Source organism: Neolamprologus brichardi, chromosome 3 (assembly GCF_056152115.1).
Source record: "Neolamprologus brichardi isolate AB-2024 chromosome 3, ASM5615211v1, whole genome shotgun sequence".
Taxonomy (NCBI): domain Eukaryota; kingdom Metazoa; phylum Chordata; class Actinopteri; order Cichliformes; family Cichlidae; genus Neolamprologus; species Neolamprologus brichardi.
The window spans coordinates 48238083-48262270 of NC_142106.1; the positions used below are offsets into that span (position 1 = coordinate 48238083).

General features: G+C 44.9%; 1 long non-coding RNA gene across 1 annotated transcript; it reads right to left on the reverse strand.

Moving 5' to 3' along the window:
• Nucleotides 1–624: 624 nt before the first annotated feature.
• Nucleotides 625–7813, reverse strand: LOC148104600 (uncharacterized). Its single transcript, XR_015718658.1, has 3 exons — nt 7719–7813; nt 6864–6920; nt 625–1216 (listed from the first exon to the last, which is right to left on the reverse strand). It is a non-coding gene; the product is annotated as an uncharacterized LOC148104600 (long non-coding RNA).
• Nucleotides 7814–24188: the final 16375 nt, after the last annotated feature.

The window sequence follows — 24188 nt, forward strand, 5'->3', positions numbered from 1 at the left end:
ATATGGGTTTCTTGTTCTGCAGTGAACATGCTTCCTCTGCCCCCAGCATCTGGTCGTCTAGCAATTCTGTAAAGTGACAATTTCAGTATTTTTACATCTATGGTATTGTTGTGCTACAAATCTTAGTGCAAAGTGACTGTACTAACTGATTCTCATTTCAAAATGTCCTTATGATGCTTGCTACAGAGTAGTGGCTCGAGTTAGGCTGAACCCGTTGGCCAGCTTCCCTCAGGGTCATTCCACGGTTGATTACATGGTCCACTATTGTAGCTCTGATGTCATCAGCAATTCTATTTCTTACTCTTCTTACCAATCCTCTCCCCCCTCCTCGTCCTCCTCTCCCCCCTTCTCATCCTCCTCTTGCTCCTCCTTGTCCTTGTCGTCCTCTTCATCCTACTTCTTCACCTCCACGTCCTCTTCCTCGGCCTCCTCTACTTCTCACTCTTCCTGCTCCCTCCATTGTACTCCACACACAGAGCTTACCTGTATTATAGTGCTTAGGCTGATTGCAAAGTGAACTAATTATCTAAAAAAGTTTTCACAAGTGAAAGTGTGCCAGACAGTTGGCAAAGTAGTGTTAATGATAGCCATACATGTGTATAATTTTGCTAGGAGTGTGTTGGAAATTTGGTAATTGAGTGTAAGCAGTGAGTTGTGTTTAAAGTTCTGCAAAAAGAGTGTTGTGCACTGAATTGTGCCTACATACTTGCAAAGTGTGTGTTACAACATTGCAAACTGAGTGCAAAGAAGTGTTTGTGCTTTTAGTTTTGCAAACTCAGTGAGTGGTTTTGCTATAAGTATTAATAGTTTTAGGAATTGTGCTATAAGAATCACAGTTAGGGTTAAAGCCATCAGAAAAAACTGTAACAGGATGAAACCTGAGGGAGGGGCAGCCATCTGCTACAAGTGGTTGAGGTTGTTAAGGTTCTGTGACTGGTCTCACTCAAGATGACAGACCATAGGACATTACTGCAGGATTTACTGATCTGTTGTGTTTTATGGCTTTCATGGATCTCAGATCTTACCCAGCACTGTCCGTCATCATGTCCAAAACACCAAATGAGGGAATATTTTATAGAAGAGTGGTTGTTCATCCCTTCGTGCCACTTTTGGAGTCACTGTCGAGGTTTGGCAGTGTGGCAGGGAGGTGTGTGTTGTGGCTCAGCTGCAGAGGGAGAGGTGACGTGGATGGTTGAAGGGGCAGCACCAGGAGAAGCTGGAGAGGTGTCGGGACCAAAAAGGAGCAATATTGTGAGCAGCTGGCACGCTGCTGGAGCAATGCCTGGGAAATTTATATTGTACATTGAAAAGTAATAAACATGAAACCCAGAGCACGGTGTGTGAGAGTCTGTGTCATGTGTGTGTCTTGCATTTACACAGCAGAAAGATTGTGAAGTTAACATAACAAGCAGAGCTTTGACAGATTTCAGAATTATAATTCATTATTTTGGTTTCCTTTCTTAACCCACCACTCTTCCTTTTTCTCACTTCCTCTCATCACCTTCTTCATCTTTGGCATCTTGCGTTCTGTCTTCGCCGCCCATCGTTTAACCGAAATGTTCACAGGATTAGTCCCCACTTTTAAATGAGCTAGCAGTTCTGAATGGAAATATCAGTTTGCTCTTTACTTCTTAGCATACGCCTGTTTCACTGAGCTCTTTAAGCTGGCCGTGTGAGAGGAATTTGTTAATTGAGTTAAGCACTGGCTTTTTCTTTCTTTCTGGGTGTTGTCATGTTCATGTTGTATGCAGTTTAAAAAATAAAAACTGTTCAGAAGAAATCATATAAAGCAGGGGTGGGAAACTCCAGGCCTCGAGAGCCGGTGTCCTGCAGGTTTTAGATGTGTCCTTGATCCAACACAGGTGATTAAAATGGCTAAATTAGCTCCTCAACATGTCTTGAAGGCTGAATCCGAATTCAGGGTCTGCAGCCTTAAAGGGTGCATTTTAAGGCCGATTACGTCACAGCGGCACGCCGAAGGCTGTCCCAATTCAAAGGCTGATCGAAATGCGGCCCTCAGATGCGTCCGTTTGTGCGGGTGTCCGCTCTCCAGGTACCGAAAGCCTTGCCAGCCCTTGTGATCGGGTGGCACCGCCCACCAGGCATCTGAAAGAAAGAAGAAAAAACCCGGACCGGGCCGCCTGGCAACCCTTTGTGCGGGTGTCCGCTCCCCAGGCTCCGAAAGCCTTGCCAGCCCTTGTGATCGGGTGGAACCGCCCACCAGGCGTGTGAAAGAAAGAAGAAAAAACCCGGACCGGGCCGCCTGGCCACCCTTTGTGCGGGTGTCCGCTCCCCAGGCTCCGAAAGCCTTACCAGCCCTTGTGATCGTGTGGCACCGCCCACCAGGCGTCTGAAACAAAGGAGAAAAAACCCGGACCGGGCCGCCTGGCCACCCTTTGTGCGGGTGTCGGCTCCCCAGGCTCCGAAAACCTTGCCAGCCCTTGTGATAGTGTGGCACCGCCCACCAGGCGTCTGAAACAAAGAAGAAAAAACCCGGACCGGGCCGCCTGGCCACCCTTTGTGCGGGTGTCCGCTCCCCAGGCTCCGAAAGCCTTGCCAGCCCTTGTGATCGGGTGGCACCGCCCACCAGGTGTGTGAAAGAAAGAAGAAAAAACCCGGACTGGGCGCCTGACCTCCCTTTGTGCGGGTGTTCTCTACCCCGGCTCCGAAAGCCTTGCCAGCCCTTGTGATCGGGTGGCACCGCCCACCAGGCGTCTCAAACAAAGAAGAAAAAACCCGGACCGGGCCGCCTGGCCACCCTTTGTGCGGGTGTCCGCTCCCCAGGCTCCGAAAGCCTTGCCAGCCCTTGTGATCGGGTGGCACCGCCCACCAGGCGTGTGAAAGAAAGAAGAAAAAACCCGGACCGGGCCGCCTGGCCACCCTTTGTGCGGGTGTCCGCTCCCCAGGCTCCGAAAGCCTTGCCAGCCCTTGTGATCGGGTGGCACAGCCCACCAGGCGTGTGAAAGAAAGAAGAAAAAACCCGGAACGGGCCGCCTGGCCACCCTTTGTGAGGGTGTCCGCTCCCCAGGCTCCGAAAGCCTTGCCAGCCCTTGTGATCGGGTGGCACCGCCCACCAGGCGTGTGAAAGAAAGAAGAAAAAACCCGGACCGGGCCGCCTGGCCACCCTATGTGCGGGTGTCCGCTCACCAGGCTCAGAAAGCCTTGCCAGCCCTTGTGATCGGGTGGCACCGCCCACCAGGCGTGTGAAAGAAAGAAGAAAAAACCCGGACCGGGCCGCCTGGCCACCCTTTGTGCGTGTGTCCGCTCCCCAGGCTCCGAAAGCCTTGCCAGACCTTGTGATCGGGTGGCACCGCCCACCAGGCGTGTGAAAGAAAGAAGAAAAAACCCGGACCGGGCCGCCTGGCCACCCTTTGTGCGGGTGTCCGCTCCCCAGGCTCCGAAAGCCTTGCCAGCCCTTGTGATCGGGTGGCACCGCCCACCAGGCGTCTGAAACAAAGAAGAAAAAACCCGGACCGGGCCGCCTGGCCACCCTTTGTGCTGGTGTCCGCTCCCCAGGCTCCGAAAGCCTTGCCAGCCCTTGTGATCGGGTGGCACCGCCCACCAGGCGTCTGAAACAAAGAAGAGAAAACCCGGACCGGGCCGCCTGGCCACCCTTTGTGCGGGTGTCCGCTCCCCAGGCTCCGAAAGCCTTGCCAGCCCTTGTGATCGGGTGGCACCGCCCACCAGGCGTCTGAAGCAAAGAAGAAAAAACCCGGAACGGGCCGCCTGGCCACCCTTTGTGCGGGTGTCCGCTCCCCAGGCTCCAAAAGCCTTGCCAGCCCTTGTGATCGGGTGGCACCGCCCACCAGGCGTCTGAAACAAAGAAGAAAAAACCCGGACCGGGCCGCCTGGCCACCCTTTGTGCGGGTGTCCGCTCCCCAGGCTCCGAAAGCCTTGCCAGCCCTTGTGATCGGGTGGCACCGCCCACCAGGTGTGTGAAAGAAAGAAGAAAAAACCCGGACTGGGCGCCTGACCTCCCTTTGTGAGGGTGTCCGCTCCCCAGGCTCCGAAAGCCTTGCCAGCCCTTGTGATCGGGTGGCACCGCCCACCAGGCGTGTGAAAGAAAGAAGAAAAAACCCGGAACGGGCCGCCTGGCCACCCTTTGTGCGGGTGTCCGCTCCCCAGGCTCCGAAAGCCTTGCCAGCCCTTGTGATCGGGTGGCACCGCCCACCAGGCGTGTGAAAGAAAGAAGAAAAAACCCGGACCGGGCCGCCTGGCCACCCTTTGTGCGGGTGTCCGCTCCCCAGGCTCCGAAAGCCTTGCCAGCCCTTGTGATCGGGTGGCACCGCCCACCAGGCGTGTGAAAGAAAGAAGAAAAAACCCCGACCGGGCCGCCTGGCCACCCTTTGTGCGGGTGTCCGCTCCCCAGGCTCCGAAAGCCTTGCCAGCCCTTGTGATCGGGTGGCACCGCCCACCAGGCGTGTGAAAGAAAGAAGAAAAAACCCCGACCGGGCCGCCTGGCCACCCTTTGTGCGGGTGTCCGCTCCCCAGGCTCCGAAAGCCTTGCTAGCCCTTGTGATCGGGTGGCACCGCCCACCTGGCGTCTGAAACAAAGAAGAAAAAACCCGGACCGGGCCGCCTGGCCACCCTTTGTGCGTGTGTCCGCTCCCCAGGCTCCGAAAGCCTTGCCAGCCCTTGTGATCGGGTGGCACCGCCCACCAGGCGTGTGAAAGACAGAAGAAAAAGCCCGGACCGGGCCGCCTGGCCACCCTTTGTGCGGGTGTCCGCTCCCCAGGCTCCGAAAGCCTTGCCAGCCCTTGTGATCGGGTGGCACCGCCCACCTGGCGTCTGAAACAAAGAAGAAAAAACCCGGACCGGGCCGCCTGGCCACCCTTTGTGCGGGTGTCCGCTCCCCAGGCTCCGAAAGCCTTGCCAGCCCTTGTGATCGGGTGGCACCGCCCACCAGGCGTGTGAAAGAAAGAAGAAAAAGCCCGGACCGGGCCGCCTGGCCACCCTTTGTGCGGGTGTCCGCTCCCCAGGCTCCGAAAGCCTTGCCAGCCCTTGTGATCGGTTGGCACCGCCCACCAGGCCTGTGAAACAAAGAAGAAAAAACCCGGACCGAGCAGCCTGGCCACCCTTTGTGCGGGTGTCCGCTCCCCAGGCTCCGAAAGCCTTGCCAGCCCGTGTGATCGGGTGGCACCGCCCACCAGGCGTGTGAAAGAAAGAAGAAAAAACCCGGACCGGGCCGCCTGGCCACCCTTTGTGCGGGTGTCCGCTCCCCAGGCTCCAAAAGCCTTGCCAGCCCTTGTGATCGGGTGGCACCGCCCACCAGGCGTGTGAAAGAAAGAAGAAAAAACTCGGACCGGGCCGCCTGGCCACCCTTTGTGCGGGTGTCTGCTCCCCAGGCTCCGAAAGCCTTGCCAGCCCTTGTGATCGGGTGGCACCGCCCACCAGGCGTGTGAAAGAAAGAAGAAAAAGCCCGGACCGGGCCGCCTGGCCACCCTTTGTGCGGGTGTCCGCTCCCCAGGCTCCGAAAACCTTGCCAGCCCTTGTGATCGGGTGGCACCGCCCACCAGGCGTCTGAAACAAAGAAGAAAAAACCCGGACCGGGCTGCCTGGCCACCCTTTGTGCGGGTGTCCGCTCCCCAGGCTCCGAAAGCCTTGCCAGCCCTTGTGATCGGGTGGCACCGCCCACCAGGCGTCTGAAACAAAGAAGAAAAAACCCGGAACGAGCCGCCTGGCCACCCTTTGTGCGGGTGTCCGCTCCCCAGGCTCCGAAAGCCTTGCCAGCCCTTGTGATCGGGTGGCACCGCCCACCAGGCGTGTGAAAGAAAGAAGAAAAAACCCGGACCGGGCCGCCTGGCCACCCTTTGTGCGGGTGTCCGCTCCCCAGGCTCCAAAAGCCTTGCCAGCCCTTGTGATCGGGTGGCACCGCCCACCAGGTGTGTGAAAGAAAGAAGAAAAAACTCGGACCGGGCCGCCTGGCCACCCTTTGTGCGGGTGTCCGCTCCCCAGGCTCCGAAAGCCTTGCCAGCCCTTGTGATCGGGTGGCACCGCCCACCAGGCGTCTGAAAGAAAGAAGAAAAAGCCCGGACCGGGCCGCCTGGCCACCCTTTGTGCGGGTGTCCGCTCCCCAGGCTCCGAAAACCTTGCCAGCCCTTGTGATCGGGTGGCACCGCCCACCAGGCGTCTGAAACAAAGAAGAAAAAACCCGGACCGGGCTGCCTGGCCACCCTTTGTGCGGGTGTCCGCTCCCCAGGCTCCGAAAGCCTTGCCAGCCCTTGTGATCGGGTGGCACCGCCCACCAGGCGTGTGAAACAAAGAAGAAAAAGCCCGGACCGGGCCGCCTGGCCACCCTTTGTGCGGGTGTCCGCTCCCCAGGCTCCAAAAGCCTTGCCAGCCCTTGTGATCGGGTGGCACCGCCCACCAGGCGTGTGAAAGAAAGAAGAAAAAACCCGGACCGGGCCTCCTGGCCATCCTTTATACAGGTGTCCGCTCCCCAGGCTCCGAAAGCCTTGCCAGCCCTTGTGATGGGGTGGCACTGTTTCCGTTAATGAACAACATAAGAAGGAAAAAAAAAGTGGAATCTGTAATTGGAATCTTTAAACAGCTACTCAGAAAAGGATCCAGATGTTTCAAAATATTTCTCTGGCGAATGTTTCAGTTCTGCAAACATAATTACTGCAATTAACGGACTAAAAGTCGTCACTTTTCAGCCCCATTTATGGATTTAAGGATCAAAGAATTTAAGGCTCTAAGGATCAAATTGGTGGTAAGATTCTAAATATATGTGACATCATTATCCCGTAAGCCAATTAGGTTGTCACATGGACAATTTATCTGTAAAGTTTCAATCCCTGTCATCAAATCTCATCTGAGGACAAAATCCACAAGAACAACATAAAAAAAGAAAGAAAACCTACCTTAGAAACACGTCGGGTTAAAAGAGACGGCATCACTGCAGAGGTGAGGACAGGCATCTGTTTGAAATAGAGAAAACCATAAGCACAGTCATACAGTCACATACACACACACAGGCTCCGAAAGCCTTGCCCGTCCTCATGATGGGGTGGCACCGCCCCCAGGCATGGAAAAGAATGGTAAAAATATGGTAAATGGCACTTTACTAGTCCCTAAGGACCCCAAAGTGCTTTACACATTCAGTCATCCACCCATTCATACACTGGTGAGGACAAGCTACATTGTAGCCACAGCCACCCTGGGGCGCACTGACAGAGGCGAAGCTGCCTAACACTGGCGCCAACGGGCCCTCTGACCACCACCATTAGGCAACGGGTGAAGTGTCTTGCCCAAGGACACAACAACCGGGACTGTCCGAGCCGGGGCTCGAACCGGCAATCTTCCGAATACAAGGCGAACTCCCAACACTTGACCCACGATCACCACAAAAGAAAGCAGAAAAAACCTGGACCAGGCCTCCTGGCCACGCTTTATATTGGTGGACCTCCCCTTGCTTCTCAGAGAAACCCTCTACAGAAGAGTTTAGAAAGAAAAAACGTGTGAGTTCTGAATGTCCTGGTGAGTCTCCACCTGTTACAGGTGGGTGCAGCCTGCACTGTCTCGAGACAAACCAGACCAGCTGCACCACAGACACTTCAAACCTTATCTCAAGACAAACACTGAAAGACAAAATAAAAAAAGAAGAAAACAAACCCTAGAAACATGCCGGGTTACAGGAGACGGCAGCCGTGTAGAGGTTGAGTCTGTGTGAGTCTTTTTTCTGTTTATGAACAACAGAAAAAAGAAAGAAAACTTACCTTAGAAATCTGTAGGGTTGTTTTCTCTGAGACATGTTGGAATCTGTAAACAGTTACTCCGAAAAGGATCCAGATGTTTCAAAATACTTCTCTGGCGAATGTTTCAATTCTGCAAGCATAATTGCTGCAATTAATGGACTACAAGTTGCACTTTTCACCCCTATTTATGGATTTAAGGATCAAAGGATCAAACTGGTGGTAAGATTCTAAATATATGTGATGTCATTATCCCGTAATGACATCACATATATAGGTTGTCACATTTATCAGTAAAGTTTCAATCCCTGTAAAGTTTCAATACTCTGCCCAGGCTGCTCTACCTTAGAAGAAGAAGAATGTTGACCTACAGTACCTTGAAAAACTTTCACACATTTTGTCACTTTACAACAACAAACGTAAAAGGAATTTTTCTTAGATCTTCTGTGACAGACCAACACAAGTTACCACATTACTGTAAAGTGGTATGAAAATTATACATGTCAAAGGAGCTTGCAAAGAAAAGCATCTGGACTTCTTTAAGTTACTTGAAGATGTTTCACCTCTCATCCGAGTAGCTTCTTCAGTTCTAAGGTCAAATGGTGGGGAGTCCCAGATTTAAACCTAGTGGGAGTATCCCCCCACAGAGGGACAAAAGGACCCCCTGATGATGCTCTAATTGCCTGAGCCAAGTCTGGGAAATCTGGGACTCCCCACCATTTGACCTTAGAACTGAAGAAGCTTCTCGGATGAGAGGTGAAACATCTTCAAGTAACTTAAAGTGCCAATAAAAGTTGCAGGCTGATCCAGGTATCAGTTTGACATAGGTTCTCCTCCGTGACGTCACAGTTGGAACACTGTTACGCCTCTGCGTAGCCATGGTTACAGGGGACGCTTTGGAGCTCTGCTGCTCAGCAGCTAAAGATTTCAGGTTAAACTCTAAAACCAAATAAAATCAATATACTGTATATGTGTATAGTTACCCCTTAAGCGTTCGTTTTCTGGAAGAGGCTGTAAAACGGACAGTTAAAATGTGACCGATGGCAGCCATACTGAGGTGAGTTGTAGAGGATATGTCGAGCTGTCGATAAGCACGGCTGTTTTTGTGCTGTTATTTACTGTTAGCATGTTTTGGCTGGCGTTACTGAAGTTGTTTTCAACTGGATGTCACATTGTTGAACTCTGATGATTAATGAATAAACTCTCGATGTGACGATGGTAGAATGTAATTGTAACCCTGTGTTAATCTGTGTGCCTTTGATACCGTTTAATATCCAGTCCATCTGTTTGGTGTTTTGTTTTTAACATGCCCTGGAATAATTTAAAGTTTTAATAATGCCGGTGATTTACGACTCTTTCGCGACAGTCAGCTGGGGAGTAAACTGTGGGGTTCTCAGAGGTAGCTCACGTGAGCCAGCAGTGACATCTGTACATGCAGTAGCCTTAAAATACTGATTATTTATTCTCCTGCTAGTTAAGAATTTGTGTTTTATACCTACATTGTTTCTTTCTATATGTTATCGTTTGGTTATGTTATGATGTGTGGTTAATGATGATTATTAGTGTGCTAATCGTGAATAAGCTAGTAAGCTTGAAAATTAGCAGCCATGTTAAGCGGATTTCGGTGATCAAGTTCGTGTGTTACTGTTTGGAATATGAACCCATATGGCTTGCACTACTTTCAAGATGTAAGCTAAAGGGGTGTGTTTTAAAAAAGGTGCAAGAATGACCTAACTCAGTGAGCGATATGTGTTCATTGTACAGTAAGTTGTAATTTATGTTGTGCATTTGAACTAGCAGACTGCAGACTTGTTTAGGGGCTATGAGCACACATGGGCTGTGACCCAATCCAGCGACCGCACGCTTTGGAGTATGCGCAGTTTGCGTACTACGTACGGCGCGTACTAGGAAGTACGAGAAGTGCGGAAATGAGAGTCTTGTGAAATGGGACGGTGTCGCTACCCGATCCGTACCGGAAACCCGATCGGTACCCCGCATGCGCGAAAGGTTTCTACTTCCGGTCGTAGCGTTTTACGATAGTTACAGGTCAGAGTATCGGTTAAGATGTTAAGAATAATAAGTATATCTTAAAATGTTTGCAATAATGAAGCATTTCAGTACAATGTAGACAAAAACGAAAAATAAAAAGATAGTTGCGGATCGGGACTCCCCGATCCTTACTGCGCATGTGCAAAGTCGGACCGTACAAATCGGGTCTACCCGATCCGTACCGCGCATGTGCAGATGTTTTCTTCTTCTTCTGTTCGGTTAATGGCAGTGTACTCCCCAGTGTACGAGGATACTGCCACCTGCTGACCGAGCGAATGAACCCCATTGTAAAATGAATTGGCGTCATTACAAACGCGTGTTAAATTTGATTTAGTGATAGTCGAGTGTGTTTATGCTTGTCTGTGAGGAGAGGATTGACTGGAATAGTGATGATGATGTCCGCTATCACTGTTAATTGTCAGTAAACACTTAATCTGGCTGATGAATCTTCACGTGACACATTGCTAAATCAATATTATTAAGTCTGTAATTAGGCGCCATTCTTCTTATTTTACGGCGCTGTTGTTCAATCGGGGAAGGCTCTCTGTTGAGGAGAAAAGCATGACTTTGTTTGTATACGGATTATCCATTGTTTAAATGTCCTGGGGAGTCGAAAAGGAGGCAGAGCTGTTGAGAAATGCTAGGAGCTAACTGGGCGCTAACCGTATCATTCAAATATATTGAATGTTGCAATGTTGGCAAAGAGAGGAAGTGACGTAAGATTTGCGCATGCGGGGTACCGATCGGGTTTCCGGTACGGATCGGGTAGTGACAGACGGTCTGGCCGTCGTCACGCTGCTCAGGTTGCCTAGCAACCATGATACTAACCGCAAGAAACGTTTCATACAGCATTGTTTGACAGAAATGAAGGAGAAAAATGTTTTGTTGTTCATTCATTACTTTTTTTTTATGACATCACTTTGATTAGCTGAGGCTGAGACCACGGGACTGTAAAAACATAATTGTTGGGCTTCATTTCTGTACTGAACAGTCATTTCAAGATTAGTTAGTAAATAACAATTAGCTAATGTTGTTCATGAGACTAAAGTCATCTCACTCTGGTAATGTAAATATAATATGGCCAATATATTTATTGTCAGATTATTATGATATATTACAGCAGTGAGCTTGAACTCTGTGTCAAAGATTCAAGTTGAAGTTATTTATATTTCCTCTCACCTTAAATCTTCACTCAAAGACAAGTATCTTTGACAGTGTATATATAGATCAGGGGTCGGCAACCCTAGGCGAAGGGTTGACTGATGGCACAACCATAGCTGGACTGGCCATCGGGCATACCGGGCATTTGCGCAGTGGGCCAATGATTTTTTATTTTTTTTGTAACGTTATAAACACTGAAAGGTGGTGGATTGGCCAGATGCTGGTCAGTGTGTAAAAATAACCCAGTTGTTTGTTGGTGGCTTCCACAGACCTCCACCACATTAGCAAGTGGTGGAGGTCAGCAGGTGGATGAGAGAAAGGGGAGGCAAGTGGAGAGACCCGAGGCGGCCACCGGTCTGAGTGTCAGGTGAACTGAACTTCAGGTAAGAAGTTATGACCATGCAGTCTATGTTGGTCAGATATAAACCAAGTTTAGGTGGAGTTTTATTTTTGTTGTGCTGACTTTTTACAGTCAGTTACAGTAACTCGTACTGCGTGCTAGCTAGCATGATGGAGTTTCTATACAGCTGGGTGGGTGCTATGATACTACTGATAGTTAGTAGAGTTGCCAACCGTCCCGTAAAAAGACGGAATTGTCCTGCATTCAGAGAAAATATTACGCGTTTTGTATTGAGCTGAAAAGGAATGCAGTTTGTCCCGGACTTCAGCTAGTTCCATCCTACCTGACAAACCATCCTACCCATTGTTTCTGCGCATGCGCACAACACGAAATTAAGTGGCAAACTGTACTACCTTTGTGATTATTAACCAGAAAAATATTCTGACGGGTAAAATTAAGTGCCAAACCATCCTACCTTTGTGAATGTGACCTACAAGCATACTAACAGCTAAAATTTAGTGGCAAATCATCCTACCTTTGTTAATCTGAGCTAGAAGCATATTTTCACAGCTAAAATTCAGTGGCGAACCATGCAGCTGGAATCCACAGCTGTGCGTGTTCATGGAGCTGCCTTTTCACCTGCTGGAAATCACTACCTGACAAGTTTAACTGTCTTCAGAACATTGCAGAGGCCTTATTGACAGTATGTGGCTCTACATGTCTGTGTGAGCAGATTTTCTCTCACATGAGTGTCCTCAGGTAGCCGTCTGAATGCTGGACACTGGAAGACCTGTGTCTCTGAGTGGGAGACCAGAGATCACATTAACATGTGTGTCTCTGTATTAACAAATATGCCATATTGGCCCAGTTTATTTTTCTTATCATTGTTGTGAGGAGGCCATAGATAGCATTTGCATTTTCTGTTGTACAGTTCATTTGTTGTTATGGATAAAAAGTGCCTTTTTTTTTGTTTCAGAATAGCTGATAACTATTCGCTGATAGCTGCCAACATCTGCAAACAAATATAATTCTATAAAGTGGTTCTATATAGTGTGTAACTGTTCATATAGAGCGTTATTAAATTTATTGCTAATGCAATCATATGACACATTGACTTCTGAGGAAATTTTAGATGGCACTCGTCATCAGAAAGGTTGCCGACCCCTGATATAGATGTATCATATATAAGAGACAAATATTGTTCGTTTAATTTGTTGGCATTATCACATTTGGCTCAATGCTTACATATATGTGTAAAAACAAAATGTACGAGCTGTGATAACTGTGTCTGATAACATGAAGAGTAGACTGATATATGAAATATTCCTTTATTGGGTGAGAAAATCAGACCATGTCATAACTGCTTTAAGTCATACAGAATAGATATCAGAGCCTTAAACAGGCTGACTTCTGCTAAATGGGTCAAACTGGGCAGAAAGTAAACAAACACATAACATCCTTATAGAATATGATGTAACACTATAGATCAGCTTACCTCAGAATATATAAAGCATATAAACAATTACATCAATATGATGCAACAAACACAGCAGTGCTACTAATCCAAAATACTCAAAGCTTCATAGAACTGAAACAAAAATTTATTTTTAGCTCCATTCTGCTGCTGATACATACTTTAGGTTTCTGAACATTAAACTTGTTGCTGCCTTTCATAGTGTGTAACTTGAAGGCCCTGAGTACTTTCTCCCACACTGAAAATGCTGGAATGATCAAATTATTTGAACATTACCTAATAAGACTGATTCAGGACAGACAATTAGTTATTCTAAACTTTTCTAGCAGTCCTTCACAAACAGGGAACAGTCTGTCTATTCTCTCCATCTGTCAGCTGCTGCTGGCTCTTCCTCCTCCTCTTCCTCACACACTGCTGAGTTTGTCCTGGTGGATCATCAGGGGTGCAAAGCCTCACAGATGATGTTCCACAGTGGGTCCCTCAGTCTGTCCTCACTCTGGACACTTGCAGTTGTCACACATGGAAATCAAATGTGTGATAAGCTGCAGGATTCAAACACAAGTGTAACTTATAAATACATGTTCATACTTTTATTCCACAATCAGAGAGAAAGAAACAGAGAGAGAGTGCAGGACAGACAGACAGGTGACAGTCTCAGGTGTATACACTGCTACAAAACAGCACAAAAGAAGGAGGATTTAGTGTTTGTGTTATTACGAGTGCTGAACAAGAAGAGTTCCCAGATGGTACAGTGGACACATGTGTGACTGCTGTGATTAAAGCATCTTTCTTTCAGCTTAACGAATGAACCGTCAGCTCGTTCAAACACACGTTAAAGTCCGTTTGGCTCAACACCACCGAACAGAGGCAGCAATATAACATAGCTAACATTAACAGTGCAGTGAATCCTGCTTGTGCCGTGATATTCAGGACTGCAAACCGAGCAGCATTCACTAACTTTCAGCTTGTTGTGTTTGTGGATATAAGACTGACTTTAATTATCCATAAAATCATCACATTCTCTGTAAGATTAAGGTCGACTATTGAATGGCGTATATTTAAAAGTAAAGGCTTTAAAACCAAGTTAGTTGGACACATCACTAATGTCACATAACTCTGCTGACATGTGGCCAACAGTCATGTTTTAATGTTCTTCATTATTAAACATTCGCACATAAATAAGTGACATCATATTCAGTAAACTTACCTCTGAAAGTTTACTCTTCGGCTGCGCCGCCTCTGCCCTCTGCCGTATTTTTCGGCAAAATTATCCACACCCACCACTGCGCTATGAATTGTGGGATATATGGGACCACGAAGTGTACAGCGGACCACACTTCAAATTTGGGAAAATCGACGGCGCATTTGGAGTACACTTCAAATTGAGACAGCCGTCGTCACGTCGCTGTGACGTAATATGTTTCACAATGCGTACTCAGGAGCGTGCGGTCGCTGGATTGGGACACAGCCAAGGTCTGTAGCTTTGTCAGAGGAAGCTTGTGTGAGCCAGCAGTGATATCTGTACACGCAGTACCTTTAAAATACTCATGTGTCATTCTCCTGCTAGCAGTGGAGGAGACTTCTGCTGAGGAAGAGGCCCTGCTGTCTCTTACTACGGATGGAGGATGTTGCGGTTTTACAACCCATGGACTGAGAAAGGACTCAATAAGTAATATGTTCACATATTCCAGTGTTAAACACAAGTGAGTCTCAATTGAGTGAAGTGTTGGTAACTGATGCCAATATTTTTCTTCATTCTCCCTGTTTAAATCCCATTCATATAAGGGACCCTAATTTTATCCTGCTACAAACATATTCACCCAGTGTTATTTAAGTTTCCTGTAAACTACACATGTAAAGCGGATGTGAGAGAGGCTGTGATGAAGTCCTGGAGTTTTTAACGATGTACATGCTCCAGTCCAGAAATTTGTATTATATGTTGGACACAGGTGGTAAAGTGCTGTCACACCCTGAATAAATTGTCCTCTGTTCTTTGGTAAGCTGACATATTTGTTACATAATCATATGGTTTATCAGAGGGAAAGTGCGAGTTTTAGAATACTGGAGCCTAAGGTTAGGTGCAGTAATATTCAACCGTAATATTAGCTTTTAACTAGGTCTTGTCAGTTAGCTGGTGTTGTGTCAAAAAGTCATATCTGCCATAAACTAATTTTCGGTAGTTGTCAAAAACCAGTTGATCATATTTAACCCTCCTGTTATGTTGGTTTCCAGGAACACCAATTATGCTTCTGGGTTAATTTGACCCGGGGCAAATTTACTCATCCAAAAGTGTCAGAAACACTGGCATTGATTATTTTACAATTTTCTTTTATAATTTAGATTTTTTTCGTTTTCTGTAGTGATGCAGATGACATGTGACATCTCTTCTGTTCTGGGTCAATCTGACCCGCAACATAACAGGAGGGATAAACTGCTATAGACAACTTTTTGGTCTATAATATGCGAAACATGTCACATGTATCCCTCATGAGTAATATTGAGTCATCTTGTGCCACAAACAACATTCCTGTCACAAGGTAGAAGCTGCAATCACTTTTTGGCAGTGATTTTTACTTTGTATTTATTCATTTGACATTAAAATTACTTTTTTAAAGAGTAATCTGGCCAAGAGGACAGCAGAAATTGCAACAAATATAATAATAGTTCTCTAAACATATTTTAAGTGTCCCAATAGGACTGGGTTGGTTTTAATATAGTTACAATAACACAGAGTTATAAATATACTTGAAAAAATGGGTCGTTATTAAACTTGATATATACCCTTTTGTAAATCATGTTCACTAAAGTCTATTTCCCAATATAAGTAAAGACATTGGAAATCAGTTTTTGTCAGACGATCACTTTTTGGCATAACACCGGAGGTAAAACAGGTATGATCCTTCATATCTGGAGTGTGAAGGTGCAGACATAAATTCAGATATCTCTGGGATGTTTAAGAGTTTAGAATTTCTCTGGTTCATTAGCTTTATTCAGATAATTCAGTAATCACTCAAGATTAGTTCACTAGTACTCCTGAATTCAAAGAAATAGTCAGGGTATTCGGCGCTGTGCTTTCCCACAGGTGAACCCAGGTGAAATGAAAGAAGTATTGGATGCCCTCCTCCTCTGGCACAATGATAACTCACAAAAGCTCCTTGGAGTAAGGAGATCAGGTTCAGAAGTGGTTCTTTCTAAGAACGTATATCTGTATTTATAAATGACATACTAAGGATGAGTAATGCTTAAATAATGAGGAAATTAAGCAGTGACCAATGACACATTTAACAATGTGTCATTTTTATCCACTATTCTATGTTTATTTATGAGTACAAGATCCTTTTTTTCTATCAAATAACCTAAAAAATGACTGACTGCACCTTTAAAAATACTAACTTAAATAAACCAAGATAACCCAGCAGTCCATAGGAAATAATGTGTGCACTATGTCACTAAATTTATTGTCACTGCAAATGTAAAAGTAAACATAAATGAACCACAGAGGAAATGACATGACTTTGAGGACAGATGTGATCAGGTGGAAAATGCAGAAAGCTGACTGATGTCGATCTGTGGCTGCATTCAATGTTGGCCTGTCCTGTATTAGGCATTCAGGATTTTCTTTTATGGCCATTTAGCTCTTATGGCATGAACTTGCTCAGTGCATTATTATTGGCTTTTCTACAGTCTGATATTTGTTTACAGTGCATCAAATTTGGCACATGCTGACTGCATTCTAATTGTAACCAGAACAGGAGGCGAGAGCAGAGAACAAGAGTGCAGCAGTTTAGTGAAAGGAACAGGAAAGGTGAAGAAGAGGTGAGCATCCAAAAGACGAGCAAGAGGACAGTTTCAAAGGAGACATCACGGCACAATAAAAGCACAAGCTGTAAGAGCAGAGATTCATTCATATTTTTACTATTTTTTTCTTTAGGTTTTACTCCCGCTGCTTACAATAAATCAAATATATAGTACAAACAAGAAAAACTCAAATTGCATTGTTGTTCAGTATAATTCTGTGACTTCAACCTTTAGCTAACGTATAATGTTTGACATTTTATATAAATGTGACTATAAAATATAGTCAATAATATTAAAAAGGTGCTGTTACTGAGTGAAACTTCCAAAGATTTCAGGTCTGGATTTAGCCCCAGTGTTTTAAGATCCTAGCAGCGCTCGTATTTATGGCCACATTTTTAAAAGAGACGAGCTTTCTGGGTGCTGACTCAGAGGGACCACTTTAGTTCATTGAAACTTTAATGCCAGTTTAAGACAATAAACTGGACACGTTTCGAATCAAATTGATAATAACAGAGCTATGCTGGACATAAGCAACTGTGTTAGTGTGACGCCCTGCATATTTGAAGGATTGCAATAAACTTCTGTTCTTACTGAATCTGTAACATTGCCTTGATCTGCCTACATCATTTTTTAAATAGTTTATGTTGTTAAATGAGTTTTGTGTCACTGTGCACAGAGAAAAACTCACCTGATGTAGTGGTAATGCGTTATTCACCACTAGATGGAGACAACCCGGCACAGGTATTTTCTCTACACACTAAATTTCACACTGAAAAGCATTGGTGGGAATTTTTGTTTACATAGTAAGTAAAAGAAAAAATGTCTTGAGGTCTTTCCAGTGTTTTCAAAATTGTGTTTTTCAGATACACGTCAAAATTTCAAAAAACACACACACAAAACAACAAAATATGTCAAATTACATGCACGTCTCATTCATTTTTTGAGAATTTCACCACTTTTCGATTTCATGGAAAATAACTTATGTTATTCATGACATGATATCATTTAAAATAACTTTGTCAGGCTAGTGATTAGCTGCCACATAAGTATAAATCTAAATCATGCAAGTGTAATATAGAAAAAAACCACAAACAGTTGTGCTGTTTGTTCATAATAAATGGGTAGGGGTGTATAGTCAGTAAAAGCCACCAAGGCTCTGCCGAGCTCCAAAACCACCTCTGCCACAGACAGAAGCATCAAAAATGTGCGCTGGGAGCTTCATGGCATGATTTCTACAGCCACACAAATCTATATGTATGTGGCCAAGAACCTTAGTCCATGTAGGGCATCTTAACACAGTTTACTTGTGTCAGTTAGGTCAGCTAGTGGGATGGCAGAGAGGGCAGCCTTTACATTATTTTATTGTAGAGTGACAGGAACTGCCTATGAGCTTCTAATCAGGCAGAAATATTGACAGAAGGAAATATTTCAAAATAAAAAATAAAAAAAAAAATTTAAATTTCAAAGGAAATACATTGATGAAAATCAAAGAAGAGAAAATGTATGTGATGTTCCATTTTCCTGAGAACTGATTGGCTGTGATGACTCCTTCAAGTACTACATGCTACTTTGTCCTGCTAGTTAAGCCTGCTGTCTGTTCTCAGGCCTCCTCCTGTTTCACTGGCATAAATCCATCACCAGAGGGCTCCACTGACCTGCCTGTTGACATCAGAGCAAACCCCTGTGTCATGTGACCTGGCTGGAGTTGCAAAGCTGGACTCAGACCTGGCCCAGGCAAGTTCAAAGACAGTTGTGGTAGAGAGAGCAGGGAGTATAGTAGAGCACTGGAAGGATGAGGTGGAAACAGGAAGCGTGTAGATTCAGTGGATTTGGAATCCTCCATCTGTCTCCATGCTCTCTTTACTGGCCTTCTAAAAATCACTTCTAAAAACTTCTCCTGTAGCTGTGTAGCTGCTTTTGTTTAAATGTTTAGGATAGCATTTAGAATTCAACTTTACTGTCATTACACATGTCTAAATACAGGGTAACAAAATACAGTTTGCATCTTATCAGTAAGTGCAATAAGAGCAAATATACAGATGTACTACATATATACAGATGTATCGGTGTGAGGTAAACAGATCTACAGAGTGCTATGAATATATCTACAGCAGTGGAAGCGTAGCTCTCTGAACAGACTACAATAGTGAACAGTGTAGGGTGACAGCTGTGGGGAAGAAGCTGTTCCTAAACCTGCTGATTTTAATCTGAAGGCTCCTGTAGCGCCTTCTGGAGGGGAGGAGCTGGAGGCAGGATGAGAGGAGTCCCCGAGAATGATGCGTGCTTGGCATAGACATCTCTTCTTGTGGACATCCTCAATGGCAGGAAGTGGAGTCCCTGTGATGCGTTGGGCAGCTTTCACCACCCGCTGCAGTGCCTTGCGGTCAGCAACAGAACAGTTCCCATACCACACTGTGACACAGTTGGTCAGGATGCTCTCTATCACACAGCGGTAGAAGTTAACCAGTATGTCATTAGACAGGTGGTTCTTCTTCAGTATCGTAAAGAAAAAAAGGCGCTTATGGGCCTTCTTGACCAGGCTGGAGGTGTTAGTTGACCAGGACAGATTCTCAGAGATGTGGGTCCCCTAGAACTTGAAGCTGGAGACCCATTCAACAGCTGTGCCATTTATGTAGATGGGGACATGGGTGTCTGTCTTCTCCCTCCTGAAGTCCACAATGAGCTCTTTGGTTTTGCTGGTACTCAGGAGCAGGTTATTGTCAGACCACACAGCTAGGTGCTTTACCTCTTCCCTGTAGCCAGTCTCATCGTTGTCACTGATGAGACAGTCACGGTGGTGTCATCTGCAGACTTGATGATGGAGTTGGATCCATACCCAGGTCTGCAGTCATAGAGGAACGGGCTCAGCACACAGCCCTGTGAAGTGCCAGTGTTGAGTGTGATGGTGGTAGAGCAGTTATGGCCTGACCTAACATGCTGGGGTCTGTTGGTCAGAAAGTCCATGATCCAGATACAGATGGAGTTGCTGAGTCTAAGAGCCACAAGTTTGGTGATCAGCTTGGAGGGAATAACTGTACTGAATGCTGAGTTGAAGTAAACAAACAGCATTCTTACATAAGTATTGCATAAATATATGAGTACATGTTGCAAGAAACTACATTCCCAGATCACATCCAGTGTGTGCTGGAAAATTTGCAACGATTCTACAAAAATGTTCCACGTGGTGTTTTTTTTTTTCCTACTGGTGATGATCCAGTGGGGCTCCAGTCACTACAGGCTCCCTTGTGGTGCCACAAAACAGACTGCAAAACAACTTGTGCGTCCATGACTGATCCTGCTGCTTCCACTACAATTCACTTCTGTATGAATTGATCTTTTCATGACTGTTCACTTTGGACAAGCAGGAAACAGAGGTGACGCTGACTTGTGGCTTCGCAGGGCGATTCCCTTTAACAACAAGAGCATGCACACAGTTTGTTTTAGGCCACCATGAATAGCTCACATTGTAAATCACAATGAGCCAGTATATGATACTGTAGCTTCCACTCACTGTGACAGGATGGCTCGTAGGAGGTGATTACACTCTGCTTCATTGGGTTCCAGTTCAGATTAAGGGACAACACATGGAAAGACAGAAACTGGGAACAAATGTTTGAAAAATATTTACTGTTAGAAAACATTCAGTGAACAATATCGATTTTTATGTTTGGCAAACTTCAAATCTGAGTCTCCAAAAGCCAGTCAGACAATAGAGTTGGTATAAACAGAGAGAGGAGATGATGCTTTTTTTAGACAGAGGAAGGGAAATATTTAGATTCACTTAAAAGGATAATTCTCTCTCTCTCTTTTTTTTAGCACTTTCCACTTTCGCTTTCTTGCCATTAAGCTCTAATTAGCTTTAATTTCACTTAAAATACATGAACACAGAAAAGTAAGAGTGTGATTCTGGCGAAAGATAAAAACTAAAATGTAGCATTTTGAAAGGTCCCTGCTCACTGACCCCTCTGTCTCTTTTCTTAACTGCTGCATATGTGCTGGATTATTTGGACTACATTGCATTGTACAGTTAGACTATGATTGTATCTGTGGGGCTTAAAACAATGACATTTGTTCACACACTCACAGTGGATTCATTTTCAAAGATCAAGGAGCACTTCTTTAGGGCTGGTCTGGAGACATTAACTGGCTCTGGGTGACAGAAAGCGCTGTAAGGACTGAGAAAAAACAGTATTAATTTGGTGCACATTATGGGATTTGTGTATATTATGTGTTGAGGTTTTCTCTTTGTGACTGAGGTCCTTACTGGAGCTGAGATTTGTATTGAGCATGCAGTCCAGAGTGATCAGACACATATGTGCTGTTCCACAAACGGGATGTTTTTATTGTAGTCACTGTAGCAAGTGAGATCGGTGAGAAATAAACCAGGAGAGATGGAAGGAAAAGATCAAACAACAGATCCTAAAGTCAATGATACAATCTGAATGACGAGAACGAAAGGCTAGCTGTGTGGAAGACTGAGATACTTGTCATTTCTGAAGATGAGCAGCAGAGACAGTTCACAGAGTATTTTCCCAAAAGTCTTGGGGATCATCGAGATGTTTTCTGGCAAAACTGAGACCAGCCTTTGTTCCTTTTGCTCAGCAGGGGTTTCTATCTTACAGTGTAATTTAGCAGGTGGGGAACAGTAAAATCAGCTGTAGTGGCTCTTGTAGATTTACACAACTGAAATCAATAATATGTAAGCAGACACCCAGCTGTCCACTAAACCTGATTCTGCTCTTCCCCCATCCTCCCTTACCCTCTGTTTAGCTGAACTAAATTCATGGTTCTCTTCTAATTTTCTCAAACTCAATAGTAATAAATCCGAGCTCCTCTATAGGCACTAAATCAACATTATCCAGAACCAACAGTTTCTCTATTACTATCAATAACTCACCGGTCTTCATTTCTTCCTCTGTGAAAAGTTTGGGTGTCATCCTCAACAGTACTTTATCTTTCAATTCACACATTAATAATGTTACTCGGTCTGCATATTATCAATTGCGCAACATTAATCGTCTCCGTCCTTTTCTCCCCCCACATGTCACTGCCATTCTTGTCCACAGCCTTGTTACTTCCCGGATTGATTATTGTAATTCACTTCTTTTTGGTCTTACTCAAAAATCCATCCACAAGCTCCAACGCGTCCAGAACTCTGCTGCCCGTATCATCACCAGGACCCCTTCTGTCCACCACATCACTCCTGTCCTGCAGCAGCTTCATTGGCTCCCGGTCAAATATCGCATCAATTTCAAAATACTCTTGTACACATTTAAGGCTATTCATCATCTCTCTCCTCCATATCTCTCTGATCTGGTTAAGATTACTGCCCCATCTCGTTGTCTCAGATCTTCTTCTTCCCTTTCACTCTCCGTCCCTTCCCCCCGTCTTCCAACCATGGGGAGCCGGGCTTTCAGCTGCTCTGCTCCACGACTCTGGAATTCCCAACCTCCTGATTTAAGAAATATCTCTTCCTTCTCACTCTTTAAGTCCAAGCTCAAAACCCACTTGTACAAAATAGCTTATCCCACATAACCTCTCCACTCTGCTTTTTTATTTGTTTATGTCTTATGCTTTTATGATTCTGTAAACTGCTTGCTTTTATGTTGCTTTTATGTTGCTTTTATTCTACTATGTACAGTGACCTTGAGTGACCTTTCAAATAAAATATATTATTATTATTATTATATTTCATGAGCTGTCTTGGCTGATTTCCACCCTCTACACCAGGGGTGGGCAATTAATTTTTACAAGGGGCCACATGAAACCCGAGTTGCGTCAGAGGGCCACATCAACGACATCTTGAACCAAAGTCTGCTTAACTTTCTTAAATTGTAAAATTCACTAAATTATATATTATGAATAGCTGGTACTGGTAATCAGAAGAATAAAACAAAAATAAAATAATGTAAATATTTATATTGAGCTATGCTATGTGAAATTGTGGCGCATATTCCAAATAAAACAAAAACAACCACCGAATGAATGTCATTTTATTTTAACATGTTTAACTCAACAAACAACAAGTTTATAGAAATGCAACAATATAATGACTTGTGTCATGTTTTCCTCCTTTTCAGTGAGAATAATCCAGCCTGTTTTGGTTTTGAACAAGGGCATTGAAATCTGGCTGAATGTCTGAGGTGGCTATGCGAAGAACAGCTGAGAGGTGGTCATCAGTGACAGAGGACCTGTGTTTGGATTTGTTGAACTTCATCACCGAGAATGTCTGTTCACATACATAGGTAGATCCAAAGAGGACTAGAATCCTCTGAGCATGATTCCTCAGGTGTGGAAAGTTCTCTTCTTTGAGGGAGGAATAAAAGTCCAGCAGTGAGACTGACCTGAAGTGCTCTGCCAGAAGTGTGTCAGACTGCAAGTCAATGAGTTCCATCTGAACATCACTTGAAGCATTATCCACACTGCAGGTGAAGGGTCTCCCACCCCTCACAGAGACGACATCCTTGTCTTTTCCCGCTGGAAAAATATTACTTTTTCAGGTACTATGATGAACTCTGTAAAAGACTATGGAATGGACATTTCACCAACACATTATTACAAATTTTACGGTTAGAGGGTTTTTCACCACCAGCGGCTCAAGTCAGAGACATTGCCCAGGCATATCTGTTTGAACTCAGAGATGTCCGCGATATAGAGGCCGCGCTGCAAGAAATTCACGCCAGCGTCACGGAGGTGACCAGGATAGTTATTCCTAACATACTAGACGAGAATTACTCACTTTGGCTCTCCTAGTAATCGTTTTTCTTCTCTTGCCTATTATTTTTCTCAAATGTTTTGTTTTTCTTGTTTTTAGCTTTGCTGTTTTTTTTTTTTTGTCTGTTTGTTTGTTTTTTCTTACTGCTCGGAGTTGTTTTTACCCGTTTTAAATGTATTCGTTTTTTCTTCATTACAGCAAGTAAAACTGTTTTGGAAAACCGTTGTATCAAATAAAACTTTATTGGAAAAGCATTGCAAGAATCAAACTCATTATTTTGTTTTACTAGAATCAAAGTGTAATGTTATTAATTACATCAAATAAAAATATTTTTTGTGAACTCGTTTACATGAAATAAGTAACCGCTCGATCATGAAATAAAACCATAGTTAAACATTACTTCAAAGATCACACATGGCAGAGCAGATTCTATTGAAACGAACATATTATGACCCATCTCACCCTGGTAGTTTTTGCGGTGTGCAACAATTGATTAAAAGCGTACAGGATGAGACTGGTACAAAGATTAACGCGCAAACAGCTCAGCAGTTCCTTGCAGAACAGGATGCTTACACCTTGCACAGAGCTGCACGCCTGCGCTTTCCGAGAAATCGCGTATTTGTCCCCAGACCTCTTAATCAATACCAAGCAGACCTTTGTGATATGAGAGCGTTATCCGAGCATAACGATGGCTATCAATATTTACTTACAGTTATAGATATTTTCTCTAAAAAAAAAGCTTATGCAAGAGTCTTGAAAAACAAAACAGGCGTTCAAGTCACTAAGGCTTTTGACTATGTCTTAAAAGATAGCCAAATTCCTCAAAAGCTACAAACAGATAGTGGTAAGGAATTTTTTAATTCCAGTTTTCAATCTTTAATGAAAAAGCATGGTATAAATCATTTTGCTACAGGGAGCGATCTAAAAGCCTCAGTCTGTGAAAGGTTTAATAGAACT